Genomic DNA, 15,239 nt, shown 5'->3' with positions numbered 1-15,239 from the left:
AGTGTCTAGTTTTATTTTTGCATTCTCATTCATTTTTATTATTACTAAGCGTGAAAAACTCTAAAATTGTTATGTTATTGCACAACATCTGCTGGCATAACACATCTGTGATCCTGAAGCCTGCATTCCCCATTTGAGAGCTTGAGATGTGTTTGTTCCCATCCAGCAGTCTATTTTTGTGTGAACTAAAAGTGCCTGAAGGACCCCAGTGCATAGTTTCCTGAGAAAGATGAATATAAGGCACTGAAGATCCTGCCCCTGCTTTTATATCTGTATAAGAGTGTTTGAGGTGGCTTTATGTCTTCCTTGATATCCCCCAATACTCCTCCCTTGCTGTGTAGAAGCTGTCACAGTTCCTCCATGGAATTTTGACCTCAAAACATCTAGACCTTGCATGCTTTCTATTTCTACATATTTAGCAAGAGAAGAGATAATAGAAGACACCAAATCTCTGTTGGAATAAACACTGGGAAGGCTCTGGAACTTCTTGAGAAGGGAAGTTGTCTGATGGGAGGGACGTTCAGAGTAGTTAATTTGGGATATGATATTCCATATGAATTGGAGCAAGAAGAGGCTGGAGTCAGAGATCATTTGATTCATTCAATAAATAGTTATTGAGTGCCTACTGTTGCTAGAGACACAACCCTAAATGAGACACATTTCCTGCTTCGAGGGACTCATGTTCTATGGGAGGAGAGGAGACTGAAGATGTAACTCAAATGCAGTGTAATAAGGGCCACAAAGAGGTGCCATGGGAAACCAGGACAGGAGTACCTAACCTAATTCAGGGCAAGTTAGAGTGAGGGCAGGATCAAACTTACAAATCTGGGAGACGTAGTCAGTAATTGAAGGGAGAGTGGTAGAGAAGCAGAAGGATAGATTTGTGTGCAAAGGTCTGGATGTGAATAAATATGGCCTGTTGGGAACTGCAAGCCATTCAAGATGGATGTAGCATGGAGTGCATGGGGGAAAGGGAGAGGATGGTCTGGAGGGATAAGCAGAAGATTCTATCACAGGCACATGAACAGCAGCCCAGCTGCTTTTGAGCTTAAACCAGTTTTCCAGTTGCCTACCTGACATCTCTATTTGGGTGTTTCCATATCAAATAAAAACATGCCCCATATTGAACTCTTTGTTATCTTTACTAAATCTTCTCTCCTAATCTCTCCTGCTCGGAAGTGCTCAAACTAGAAAACTTGGAGTCACTATTCACATCTCTTTTACATTTCTCATGTCCAGTCCATCATTAAGTCCTGTCAAGACATCTTCCAGGAAGTCTCCTAAGTCCATTCACTTTTTTCTATCTCCTCTGACACTACTTCCTGGTACAAGCTGCCATCCTGTCTCACTTGACTCCTGCAGTGGCAATTGTAGTAAGTCCTGCAATGCACTTACCTGGCCTCCCACATATTTTCTCTTGCTCCTTCCAGTCTATTCTGCTCATAACAGTCTGAAGAATCTTTTGAAAACTCAGATTAGATTGTGTACTCCTCTATCTAAAAATACTAAGTAGCCACCCGCTGTGTTTTGGATAAATTCCAATTTCTTAATTTGTTGTGGAAGTTTCATACCCAGCTTCATTTTATCCCCTCTTCTTGTTGGTCTCCATGTTTCAGCCACAATAGTCTTCTTTCAGTCCCTGGAAAGAGCTACATTCTCTTTGTGAATGTCTTTCTCCTAACTTCTTGACTGGCTAACTTATACACTTCTTTCAGGTCTCAACCTACCCACCCCACCCCTTATTGGCATGAATTCCCCATTGAAGTCTTCTCCAACTGCCTGTGGTACAGTTACCACAAGGAGCCACACCTCCTGATACTTGTACTCTTGGGTAGATCTCTTCCACACTGACTTGGTGGTAGGCTTGTGACTGTTTTAACCAATAAAATACAACAGAAACAGGGGTGTCCCATTTTAGGACAAGCCCTTGATTGGCCTGGCCACTTCTGCTTCCTCTCTCTTAAAACACTAACTCAGTCTTGGTATGCTCTCCCTTGGAACACAGATGCTATGCCATGAGTAGCCCAAAACACTCGGAGAAATAATGTATAAGCATTTTGGTCAATAGTCTCAGCTGAGCTCCCACCAGACAGGCAGCCTCAACTGACAGCCATATCAGTCAGTTGTCTTGGGTGTTTCAGAGCACGCAGCCTAATGCAGCTATAGCCAACATCATGTGGAACAGAAGAACCACTTAGCTGAGCTTAGTCAACCAATGAAATTGAGAGATTCTAACTGCCTTTTTCCTTAAGCCCCTAAGTTTTGGGGTAGTTCGATATGCAATAATAGATCATTGGAACAATTCCCATCTAAATGAACTTCTGCTCAGCTCAGAGAATCCAACCCCCTTCCTCCACTACACTTGCCACAGTTTATATTTCTGTATGTATATGTATTTGCTTGTTGCCATTCTCCAGCACTGGGCTTATCTCCATGACAGCAAAGACTATGGCTTCCCTTTTACCAGCAAAGGATTTTCAAGACAACGAATAATTTTTAAATGTCTGTCGAATAAGAGAATAAGGGACTTGGATTATATCCTGACCGTAAAAGATAAAAATTTTAAACAGATGAGTGATGACATAGTTTTATATGAAGAAAAAAGTGATATTTTAAAATCTAGCTTTTAATGAGGGCAGAAAACTTCTTAGCTTTCTTATAGTTGAGAAACCATAATGACTTTGGGTTTTGAAGAGAGAAAGCTTTGGGCTAAGTCTGGGTAAGAGAAGAAGAGACAAAAGAGGTTAATGGTTATTGAAAAATAATAGGAAAATTAACTTCATTGGGCAGAGAAAAAGTACAGTAAGGGATTTTAATGTTTTTGAGATGGGCTTTAGAAAGGAATTTAAGAATACAAGAACCTGGGGTGGGGAGTGGGAAGACATGGAGGGAAATTTGGATCTGAGAGTGTCCTCCAGGGACATGGAGAGGGGCAGGGTTCTAAGGGAGACGTGTATAGATTCCCTATTGTGGACGAGCAGTTAGGCCTATGTATTAGCTTCCTGTGGCTTCTATAACAAAGTACCACAAACTGGGTGTCATAAAACCCAGAAATGTATTATCTCACCGTTGTAGAGGCCAGACATCTAAAATCAAGGTGTGGGCAGTGCCATGCTTCCTCCAAAGCCTTTAGCAGAGGACCTTTCCTTGCCTCTTCTGGCTCTGATAGCCCAGTAATTCCTTGGCTAGTGTCAGCAAAACTCCAATCTCTGCCTCTGCCTTCACATGGCTGTATTTCTTCAGTGTTTGTGTTTTCACATGGCATTGTCCTCTCTTCATGTCTGTGTCCGAATTTTCCTCTTCTTCATATTGGACTCCACCCTAATGACCTCAACTTGATTATATCTGCAAAGACTCTATTTCTCAATGTGGTCACATTCACAGATACCAGGAATTAGGACTTTAACATAACTTTTTGGGGGATACAATTCAACGCATAGCAGTTTGTTACTAAATTTAAGTCATTATTCTCCTCCAACATACAACCCCAAATACTTTTTTAACTACCACAGGTTTTGTGAACTTTTACAATGGAATATTGAAAACCTTCAGCTCTGCCTTTGGGAATGAAGGGAAGATTTGGAGAATTGAGTAAGAGAGAAGATATGCACCACAAAGGACCCTCGGGACATGTGAGCCTCAGAAGTAAGAAACAAGAGCATGGACTTCCTGCAGTTATATTCAAGTTATCTTATTTGGCTATGGAATAAGAGTATGAACTTGGAAAGCTATGGAACTTGGAAGAAAATCAAGTTACAATCAGATTAGCACTTTAGAAAGATGATGCTGGCTGCTGCATAGAAAATAGATTGAAAAATTAGAAGTAGAGATCAAGGGATGAGTTAGGGCTGTTGCAATGACTCAGATGAAAGATGATGGTGGCTGGGACTAGGATGATGGACTGGAGATGAAGAAAGTCAATGGGAACCACAGAGAGCTGAGTGAAGGAATTTAGGGGGCAAGGAGGCATCAAAGATGACAAACAGATTTATGGCTTAAAAACTTGGGTATATATCAATGCTAAATCTTAGCTGGGAAACTAAGAAGGCAGTGTACTTTGCTGCAGTAACACAGACACTTAAGAATGAGGACCTGTCTAGGGTGGTAGCTGGGGTAGGGCTCTGGCTGGATGACCAACCCCTGGTTTTTTAGTTGTCCTCCTTCCCCAAATGTCACAATATGGGCACTGTCAGATTGAATGAGCTCCTTAAACATCTGAGAGCTTAAAAGGGAAGATTCAACTGTTGGCAGTCAGAGAAAAATCTTAGCTGAACTGGGGACTCTGGGGAAAATTGTATCATTTTATTGAGTTTTTAATAATTGCTTGTCACTTATAAGACTTTATTGCAATAAGTCAATTTAGCTTTTTCCTTAACATTCCATGGATAGAAACACATGTAATTTATAACTTGCTCAATAGTTGCAGAACCTTCTCACCTTAAGTGTTCTTTAAGGCTTCTTGGGCTCCTAAGGATCCAGGTATTTAGGCAGCATCAAAATAATATATTACATGTGAGTCAAGAGATAAGTGTTTTGAATCAGTGATTGGTGACTTGGTTTAATGTGATACATCATTAAATTAAACCTCATTACAATGTGTTAATTCTAAAGCATCTAGTAGGTAACCATTAATATCTGACAAATTCATTCAATTGGTTAGACTATCATGTATATGATTTCTATGTCTATCTACTAATCCATATCTGTATCTGTATATCTATATCATCTATGTCAATATATCTATATCTATCTGTATCTATCTATCTATATCTGTATCATATGTATCTATTCTATATCTATATCCAATCTATATTATACCTATATCTATCTATCTCTATATCATCTATATATCTATCTATGTCTATATCTCTATATCTATATCTATATCTATATCTATATCTCTATATCTATATCTATATTATCTAGATATCATGAGCAATGAACTCTATTCAAGGCCTACGAGTGCCATTTTAATGATCCAGAATGTGAAGATCCATTTGGGCCTTTGTTTTCTGCCAAGATAACCATTTACTCATGTCTTGTTGGGGTCTGATCATTGGTTCCATGAGGAGGCAGAAGAAGGGAAAACTAGAGGCTTGTGAGGATAAGAACTGGTGTATAGTCTCACAATATCACACCCTTCTGGCCTCAGTGTCCCCAACTTGAGTTTCTTATACTTTCTTCCTGAAGGCTCAGCCCATTCTATTCCAGGTTTGGAGCTCTGTTGTACCACCACTTACTAACTCTATTGCCTTGGAGAAATTACTAAGCCTCCCTGAACCCAAAATTCCTCAACAGTAGATTAGAGTCAATGATATTGGTCTAACAGATTTATAAGGATTAAAAGAGATTTTTATCTGCAAAATATTTATCATATCATCTGGCACATCTAATATTTGATAAAAATTGCTTTCCTTCACTCCTCCTTTTCTGAGTTAATTTTGATCAAGATGAGATGAATACCTAAAGCCTCAGGCTCATTTTTGATGGTACCGGAAAACAATTCTATTTGTATAAAGCTAATGTTTGGTATTCCAGGGTAAGTCCTTTACCCCTACTGACCTTAGACCTGTAGGAGTCCCTCCTGCACTTTCCCCATTGGCCTAGTTGGTATGAATGGGATTTTGCCTAGTTTACCTGCTTTAGGATTTCATATTTCCTCTTGAGTTAGAGACTGCCCTGGACTGTAACTCCAGAGGACTCTAACTCTTACATTTAGCTCTGATCTTTATCATTCTCTAGCCAGAGGCTTGAGCCCAGCACAGTGACGCCAGTCTGTGCTCTGAAATTCTCACCCTGCTGCTGACAACTTTGTGCTTTCTTGGCCATCTGATCCACATGCAGTGCCACTCCTGGGGATTAAACCCCTATATGAGTTCCTGACCCACGGCACTAGAAGATCAATCTGCAGCTAGGTGAGTTCTCATAGCCCCAACACCATGCACCCCCTCAGTATCTCTCTCTCCTGCTCTACCTACAACCACTGGCAGCCCAAGGGGACATCATGGCAGAAAGGTTGCACAGGCACCCAGGTGTGAAGAGATGATGCAAATGTTGACTCAACTTGCTCCTGTGAAAGTGGGAAAACAGATGTTAAATCTAAGATTATAGAGGAAAAACTAATGACCCAAGTGATGAATATGAGGCATTCTAATCCCTCACAGATGGGCACTCTTCAGTTGATCCTCTTGCCCTGCACAAGGAAACTCGTCCATTGCCTTCTCCCTCACCACCTCCCTCACCACCTCCATCACCTGCAGTTGCTCTCTCTCCAGACTGCCTGCAGCCCCCACCATCCCACCTTTTTTCTCCCTGTTCCTTCAGTCTTTACAGCCCAGCTCAAATCCCATCTCTTTAAAATCCATTTTTGAAAATTCAAGCGTACATACTGTGACCTCCTTTCTTTGAACACCTGCTGCATATTTTCTTAACAATATGCTCTTCAGCATGTTGTAATGCAGTCCTCTGCCTATCCTCTAATCATATCCATTGGTTTATTCTCTCTGACAGTTTCATCCTCTAAGAGTTTTTGTAGTCCTCCCGACCACTCTGTCTGCCAACACACACATCATCCCATTTGATTATAGGAAGAACCTCCCTGTAGGTACCACCTTGCCACAGTGACCCTCCTCCATGCACTTAGTGGGACATTTCAGATTTGATGTCAGAAATGGTTCCCACCATTTGCAGAAACTGATCTATATTATTCTTCATGTGACAGCACAGTTTGTCATGATCTGGCCTCTGCCTGCCTCTTATCCCTTTTTCTTAATGACAAGAAATAAAATTTTGAGCTGTTCTAAATTAAAATTATAGCAGCCAGAGAGAGAGAAAGAGACAGAACAGTTAACCTGTTAATAACTGTAGACAGCTCTGACAAAAGAGTGCTCGCATTCCTTAGCATATATTGAAACTTCAGTTTAATTTCCATGGGGCTATTTTCCCTATTATTCTGAAGAGAGACTAGCTAGGTGCCTTTGAACCCCAGGAGTCTCCTCTTGTTTACACATGAACTTTCTGGATTTGCCCACAACCTATCTAAGGAAGCAAACACTTTTTCCCTGGACTCTGAGCCTACCCCAGAACTAGACCTGCATCAACTTCTCCCATCCCCCTTGTCTATAGCTAATACGATTCTTTCAAAGTGGCTTATGCATTTCCCCCACGTGGAAGTTAAAATTTTTGTTTAACACTGTCTTCATCAGCCTCCACCTCTGTTCATAAGTCACTCCCCAGCTACACCAAGTTGTATTTTGTTTCTCAAAATATAGCATTTGTCTTCACAGCTTCTTGCTTTGTGTGAGCAATTCCTTCTTTCTGGAATTCTTGCCTATGCTCTTTCATTTTCTGTTCACTCTTGCTTTTTTTTCTTTTTCTGTATTTTAAAATACATGAATATTTATAGACAGTTTAATAACTATCTTATGTATACTTACCCAGATAAGGATATAGACCATAATCGGAACCCCCGGAGGTCCCCTGAAGGTCCCTCTCTGATGGTATCCCCTCTCCCGTCCCCAGGAGTTACCAATATCCTAACAATTGTAATAATTTTCTAACTTTCTTGAGTTCTGCCGCAGTGAATATGGGTCCCTAAATACTAGGATTAGTTTTGCCCATTTTTCAGCTTCATGTGACTGGAATCAAATTCTTTTGTATCAGCTTCCTTCAGTCAACATCATGCTGGGGAGCATCATTCATGCCGTGCATAGCTGTGGCTTTTTGTGATTCTCTCCTTCATCACATTCTATTCCATGAATATACCATATTTAATTGAGCTTCATCACTGTTAATGGACATTTGGGTTTTTTTACCCTTCTTCCTCAGTGTCTCTCTACTACTAATCATATTATTTGAAGTTCATCTTCCCCTAAGCGAATGTAAGTTGCATGAGAGCAGAGGCTGTTTTGTTCAATGCTGAATTCCCAGAACCTGCACAATGCTGTAACACAATGGGCACCCAAAATAGGTGTTGAAAGTATGAATATTGACTTTACGAACTCATCCTCGTCCTGTGAGGTATTCCTCACACATTCCCTCCTCTTCTAAGCCCTCATCAACATACTTCCAACAACAATAACAGCAGCAACAACAACAACAACAACACAACAACAACAGCAGCTCTAGTGGTTGAGTGCTTACTCTATGTTAGACAGTATGTTAATGCTGCTAAACTCTTATGAAGTAGGCAGCCTTATTATCCCCATTCTACAGAGTCAGACACCATAGTTTAGGAAAACTGTCACCTACCCAACAGTTCAGAAGGCAGGAGTTCAGCCACTGATTGATTTCTGAAGTCAGGTTCTTTGTCCCAACAACATACTGGCTCTCACTAGATAATTCTGTCCACAGATGTGTTCAGTTTGGCCCACTAGGGTTTTGACATTAAAAACAAAATTTGATTGCAAATATTAAAGAAAATGGAGATTTTTCACAGGGCTATTATAAAAATTCTTATCACCATTTCGGGGATAGGCCAAGGCTCAGAAAGGTGAAATAAATATCTAAAGTAGTTACACAGTTTCCAAGTAGTTCGGCCAGGTATAATTTACACTCCAGTCAATGAAGGCTGTGCTCTTTCCAGTAGAATATTCTGCCTCAACCTTTCCAAAGCAAATGAGAACAAGAATAGTGCACCCCTGGGACCATGAGTGACTTCCTCCTTAGGGAACAGTTCACCTGATCCTGTTCCTTTGCTCCCCTTTCTCCCATGGCCTGTGGGCTGGGCTGCTCCTTTGAAACTGTCCTAAAGATTAAGAAATCTATTCCAGCTCTTCATGGGCCATTGACATCTTTTCTTTTTGCTTGGTGTTCTGTGAATGGACTGCCTTGTTTTAGAGGAAAGACACATAAATAAGTCCTCGAAAAAATAAATTTGACCTGAAGAGTTTGCAAAATTCAATTCTTTATCATCTTGATCTTCTTTAGTCCCTAAGCTGGTGAAACAACACTTCAAAATGTCATAAAAGAAAGGTGGCTGGATATGCAGTGATTAATTTGGAGGGCCTGACAGCTATGGTACTTAGCTTGGAATTTATGAATCAAAAGCTTTAAAACTTAACTCAAGAAAATTTTTTAAGTACTACTATTTCCACCTAATTAAAGACTGTCATACAAACGTGATTTATTTACAACTATCATTCATGTATAGAGTAGAATTATCCAAGCATAAAAAAATTTCTAATGACTTTTTTGCATTAACTTAATCAAAGGGCTTTTAAAAAATACTATCTTTCCCCTTCTGGATAAGAAATTAATGTCTACTTATCATATAAAACTTAGAAACTATAGAAAAATACAATAAGAACATAAAAATCATGCAAATTTTACCAGCTGGAGATAAACAGAGTGAACATTTGTAGGACATTATTTTAAATTTTTTCTTCACACTATTGTATCTAAATTTATATATGTATATTATAAAAACTGAGTAAATAGATATGTTTTATACCCTGCTTTATTTATTTAACATTACAATGTTACTCATTAGACGAACTCCTAAAAATAAACATTGTTAGAGAACAATTTTCCATGACTTCAAGGTAGTCCATCTTGTGGATTTACCATAATTTGTTTAGTTTTTCTCTATTATTGAAAATTCTATTTCCATTTTTTCCTATTAAAAATAATGCTTTAAGGAAAATTTTGTACATAAATACTTTTTTTTTTTTGATAATTTTCTTAGTCTAGATGTAAACAACATTGATAAAATGAGTACAAAATCAAAGTTTATGAACTTATATAGATTTCAAGAAATTGCTTTCTCTCTTTTTTAGTGATTATTATATGGGAAAATGGTTCTTCTGCAGTATCAGGTAAGAAAAGCAAGGCATGAAATTATACCTTCATTGTTATTTCAATGATTTAAATAAAATATATTAAAAATAGGTGTTATATAGGAAGGATATGTTCTAATGATTTCTTCTGAGCAGTGAATTGTTTTTTCCACTTCTGTAACTTTTAAACTTTTATATAATGAGGACTCCTGTGGACTCTTTCTATCCCCAGCCCTCTGTGACACATTTTTATGGGCCACTATACTAGTACATACTGCTCATCTCTGTTTATGCACTATTTTCTCTTATTTTAAATTCTCCACTTACTTTTTTTCTTTTTATTTTGAAGTTGTTGTTGTTGTTGTTGTTGTTTTAACTAAAGATTGTAAATGTCAATTAATTCTTTAAGGCTTCCAACCCAGTGACATCCCACTCCACAGAAGGCACTCAGTTTCAACTCATTTTGTGGTTGTTTTACATTTTGTCTCTCTCAAAGTCTTCTGATGCTAAATAACTCTAAGATCTCATTTATTATTAGACACAGAATTAGTGCTGAAGACTCAAAATTTCTTAACATTACTCATGTCAAATAAAAAGGTTCAAAGTAAGTTAAAATGAGTTTTCTTGGGCTAAATTAGATCAATCCAAGGTTAATAATCATTTAATTTTAAAGAGAAAAGTACTAAGTTATTTTTGAGTACAATTATTATTATTTACAATTGTAAGTACTAAAGAGTTTTTAATCATACTGCCTTTTAAAATGTTTAATTACTATATTTATTCAGAATATATTTATTGAAATGCATCCATATTCCTGACAGTGAGTGTAGAGTGCTAAGCAAGATGAATGAGATCTTTGACCTCATGAAGGATATATTCCATTAGGAAGATAAAATCACTGTAGTACCAATTCTGATGTGTGGGTTTTCCAACACCAGCAAGCAATTAGTTCTATTCTGACACTGTCTACTAGATCCCATAGGGTAAGGGCTCAGTCCTACAAGATGGTCCTCCTCCTCACCTCTGTCTTCAGACACCAATCGCAAGTCCATGCTGTCACTTAAGCTTCTGACTAGCTATATAAAATCTCCGCTGTTCACCAACTGGGGAGCTCTCTAAACCCTGTCCTGGGTTTTTGTGGAGGCTACATTACACAGGGATAATTGATTAAGTCACCAGCCATTGGCCATTGAACTCAATCCCAGCCCTTTTCCCTTCTCCAGGGGGTGGGAAAAATAGAAAGTTTCAAATCTCTAATCAGGTGGTTGGTGCTGTTGGCAACCAGCCCCCATCCTTCGGTGCTTTCCAAAAGTCACCTGATTAACAAAACAAAAGACACTTCGATTTCCCTCAGCACAAAAAAATTCCAAGGGTTTTAGGATCTCTGCCCCAGAAATGGGGACAAAGACCAAATACATGTTTTTTTATTGTAAATCACAATATCACAAGAGGAAATGGACATTCATAAGATGACCACAAGTAATTACAAATAAATATGCAATTACAAAATGTGATTAAGTATTCAGAAAGAAAGCACAGGTCATTATGAATATGATTCAGGACAGGGAGAATTCCCCCGGGTAGAGGAGAACCAAAATCTTCCACTGAGAGAAGAGAGTTCTTGGTGGAGCATAAGAAAGAATTCAAACACATGTCAAAATCAGAGTCAAAAGGAAAGTTTCCTAGAGAAAGGGTAACACTCCATAGACAGACTGTGGTCTTCTCTCAGAAGCAGAACGTAAGAGAGACAAGAGAGAGACTCAGAAGGACAGAGACAATAGAGAGATGAGGACAATGAGAGAGACAGAGTAAAGGCACTGAGAGGGACTCTGGGTGTTTGGGGAATTGTTTATATATCATTAATTCCTGCAAGTTAACAGTTTAAAGACTTTGCTTACCCATTTTCCTTTGATATAGACATACAGTGAGAAAGGATAAGATTATGCAGCATGAAAAGGTAAGAATATGTAGCATGAAGGGCCTACTGGCAATTTCCAGCCTTCAAATCCATAGGTTCCTATGGGTTTAGTAATAGGGAATGAATGATTTCGCTTTGCGTAGAGCAGGAACTTAAAGACTGTTTTTCCTGTTTTCCCTTCATGGTGTGGGGAAATGAGTTGTTAGCAATTCTAGCAAAAATTATCCTGTGTTCTGAAGGTTTCTTCATGGTCTGGATGCAGGGCTGATCAGCATATTGCAATCTCTGAATATAGCTTGATTTAACATTTTAGTTTGCTTGCCTGCTCCCTACATTAAACAGAGGGACATGATTTCATCCAAAGAACTCAAGAGTAGATTATGAGCTAGAATCTGAGCAAATGAAGTGAATAAAGATAATGAGAAAAGGAAAAATAGAAAAACAGAGTATTGCAGATGAGTAAATGATATATGCAGAGGCCTTCATACCCTAATAATACCGCCCAACCTATGATACACAGTATTGGGGCCAGAGAATTTTTCCCCTTACCCTTTAGTTCTTCTGGCTGTTCAAATAATTCAAATGATGTGCTGTAGATTAATAGGAGAAAATTAAATTTTAATACATGCACAGGGGGAATTCACATAGGCACAAAAATTCCAAAGACAGGTAGGCAAAATTTTGGACTAATTTTGGACTAAGGAGGGGGAAAGGAGAGAGGCAATTCACAGGTAGATGAGAAAGAGAAAACATTTGGTAAACAAATTTTTGCAAGTCCACCCAGAAATATTGGGACACAAAGGGGACTCTAGTGAACAGAGTTTTACTTGGATCCTCCTTGTCTGCCACACTTAGTTCCTATGTGCTAATCACATGCTAGGGTTCCCTTCCCGAAGGAGGTTTTACGATCTGAAAAACCTACTTAGACAGGTGAGGGGGAGGTAAAAAACAAAATAAAAATGAAAACAAAAGACTTCCTCAGTTTGTTGGGCTTTAATTGTTCTCAGCTGGAATTAATCTGCATGCCAGAATGGCACATTCTGGGGAGACTCATTCCTGACCCCCACAACAGCTATACCATTATGTGTAGACTGGCATTTGTGTGCTAATGGGCAACTTTGGTTGGTGGTCCCTTATCCCAGTGGTCTCCAACCCTTTTGGCACCAGGGACAGGTACTCCCATGAGAATCTAATGCCTGATGATCTGAGGTGGAGCTGAGGCTACTGCTAGTGCTGGGGAGCTGTAAATACAGATGAAGCTTCACATGCTCACCTGTCACTCACTTCCTGCTGTGCGGCCCAGCTCCTAACAGGCCAACTGACTGGTACCAGTCCACAGCTCAGGGGTTGGGAACCCCTGCCTTTTCCTGTAGATAATCGATTATAGAGTATTTTATCACAAAGACAGCCATATTTTTATTGAATGCTTGAGCTATGCCAGGCATATTACTTTTATCAAAACCTAGCATTCTGAGCTATATATTTTTATTACTATGCCCATTGTATAGACAAAGAAATAGAGGTTTGGAGAGTTGAAGCAGCTTATTCGAAAACCCTAGTTCATCTGGTTCTAGAACCCTAGTCAGCTACTGTGTTGTCCTGCCTCTCATGCATGGCTCATTTTTATGTGCACCTGTTCAAAAGGATAGGGAAATTGGTTAGCTGAGAATGAATATTATTAGTTTTTTTGTATTCTACTGTATATTAAAAATTATATGTACTTATGAAACCTACAAGTGATATGATTAACTCTTATTATGTAATGTTTTTTATAACAAGTCTTTCTTAGTACTACCAATTAACTTCTGGTAGTTTCTTTGTTGCCTTGGCGATGAAACAGTGAAGGAAAAACCTGCTGAGGCACCTTGTTGGTGGATTTTTCAGTCCCTGAAACAGTTTTTCACAAGTTGGTGGAACTTCCACTCCACTCCAGCTTTACCCCTTTGTAATTTCCTTCTTTTGCCCTTGAAATGTTTATAATCTGAGAAGTAAAACGAGGTTGTTTGGAGGAGCCACAAGTCTCAAAGTGAGGTTTTTTCACACATTAGTTTTGTTTGAGAAGAATGATAGGCCTTTTCAGAATATCTATTTACAAATGTTTTTCAATAAAATATAGAAAGAAATAGGAAAATCGCTATGTACTTAGTGTAAAAATTCAAACCATAAAAATCACTTACTACCCCTCCATCTTTACTGCTATTTTCTGTATATATGTAAAGTATGTATACAATTCTTTAAAAGAGTGATCATTCTCTAAAATTGCTCTATTAAATATTTACTTTCGCTTAACAAAATGTCATGAATATCTTTAATAACAATAGAATCATTTTCAACGATTGCTTAGAATTCTACATTCTGTGGTTGTACTTAACCATTCGCCTGGTGGTAAACTTTTGGTGTTTTCTAACATTTCCTAGTATAAAAAATACTGTGATGGGTATGCCTATGCATATATGTTGCATAGTTTCCAATGATCTCTTTAAGGTAAATTCTTCAACATGGAATTTCTGATTAAAAAGTGTAAACACATGGAAATGCTTGGTCTATATAGTGAATCTTCCTTCCACTTGTCCCTTCGCTCCCAAGAGTATATGAGAGTACTTGTCATCTCATATCTGTACCAACACTGGGGGTCACCACTCATTTAACCCTTTACCATTTTGATAAATTCAAAATAACACATGTTCCTATTGTTAGCCTCATCCACGTGGAAAATTTTCAGAGGCACCGGCCAAAAGGAAAAGGCTGGATAGATGAAACTGCCCTTCCTTTTTGAAGATCCCAGGTCTCATTCTTCTTTTGGCCTTCATAATGATCAGATCCCTAGAAACTGACACTCCCCAACTAAAATGCACAGGATGGCCTGAAAGAAATAAGAGAACATTTATTATTAATTGTCAATAAAGACTGCAACTATCACACAGCTCAGAAATCCACATGTGAATAAAACCAGCACATTTGGTCTCAGAATGCTCTGTGTGCATTGATGTTCATTGGAAAGCTCTCTATTGGTTATGTGTGATAAATCACTGTCAAAGGGAACAGAAAAATGTGAAATCCATATTTTCAGCACATTCTCTTTACGTAAGTAAGCTGACTGCACAGGGGTCAAAATGTTGTTTGATGAACATGGAATCAGAACAAAGACAAAGAGAATATTTAACAGCACAAGGGATGTCAGTGGGTTTGGTTTGCCAGAAAGAACAACACTAGAAGTCTGTTGGTGTAACCTCCCATCTTCAGCTCCATCCTAAGGAGAGCTCTACCATTGAAATGAAGGATAATTGCAGAAGGTGGTTACTCCGGGCAGCATTTGGACGGTACTGCCAACATGACTTCTTAATCACCCTTTTCTGTTCTTTCATTACTGACAACCCTTTCTTATAAACACATTTTTTCTTTTCTCTATGCTGACCTCTTGAGTGGGTTGTTCTGAAGTTTTGCTGGCCATCCTGTCCCCTTCAGATGACCTTACATTGCTATTATCTATCTAACTCACCAAGTGTTTATTTTTACTCATCTTTCTTCATCCAGCAAATATAAAT

The sequence above is a fragment of the Rousettus aegyptiacus genome, unplaced genomic scaffold, assembly GCF_014176215.1.
Source record: "Rousettus aegyptiacus isolate mRouAeg1 unplaced genomic scaffold, mRouAeg1.p scaffold_m13_p_6, whole genome shotgun sequence".
Lineage (NCBI taxonomy): Eukaryota > Metazoa > Chordata > Mammalia > Chiroptera > Pteropodidae > Rousettus > Rousettus aegyptiacus.
The sequence above is the reverse complement of the archived record's forward strand: the minus strand, read 5'-3'. Positions refer to the sequence as shown.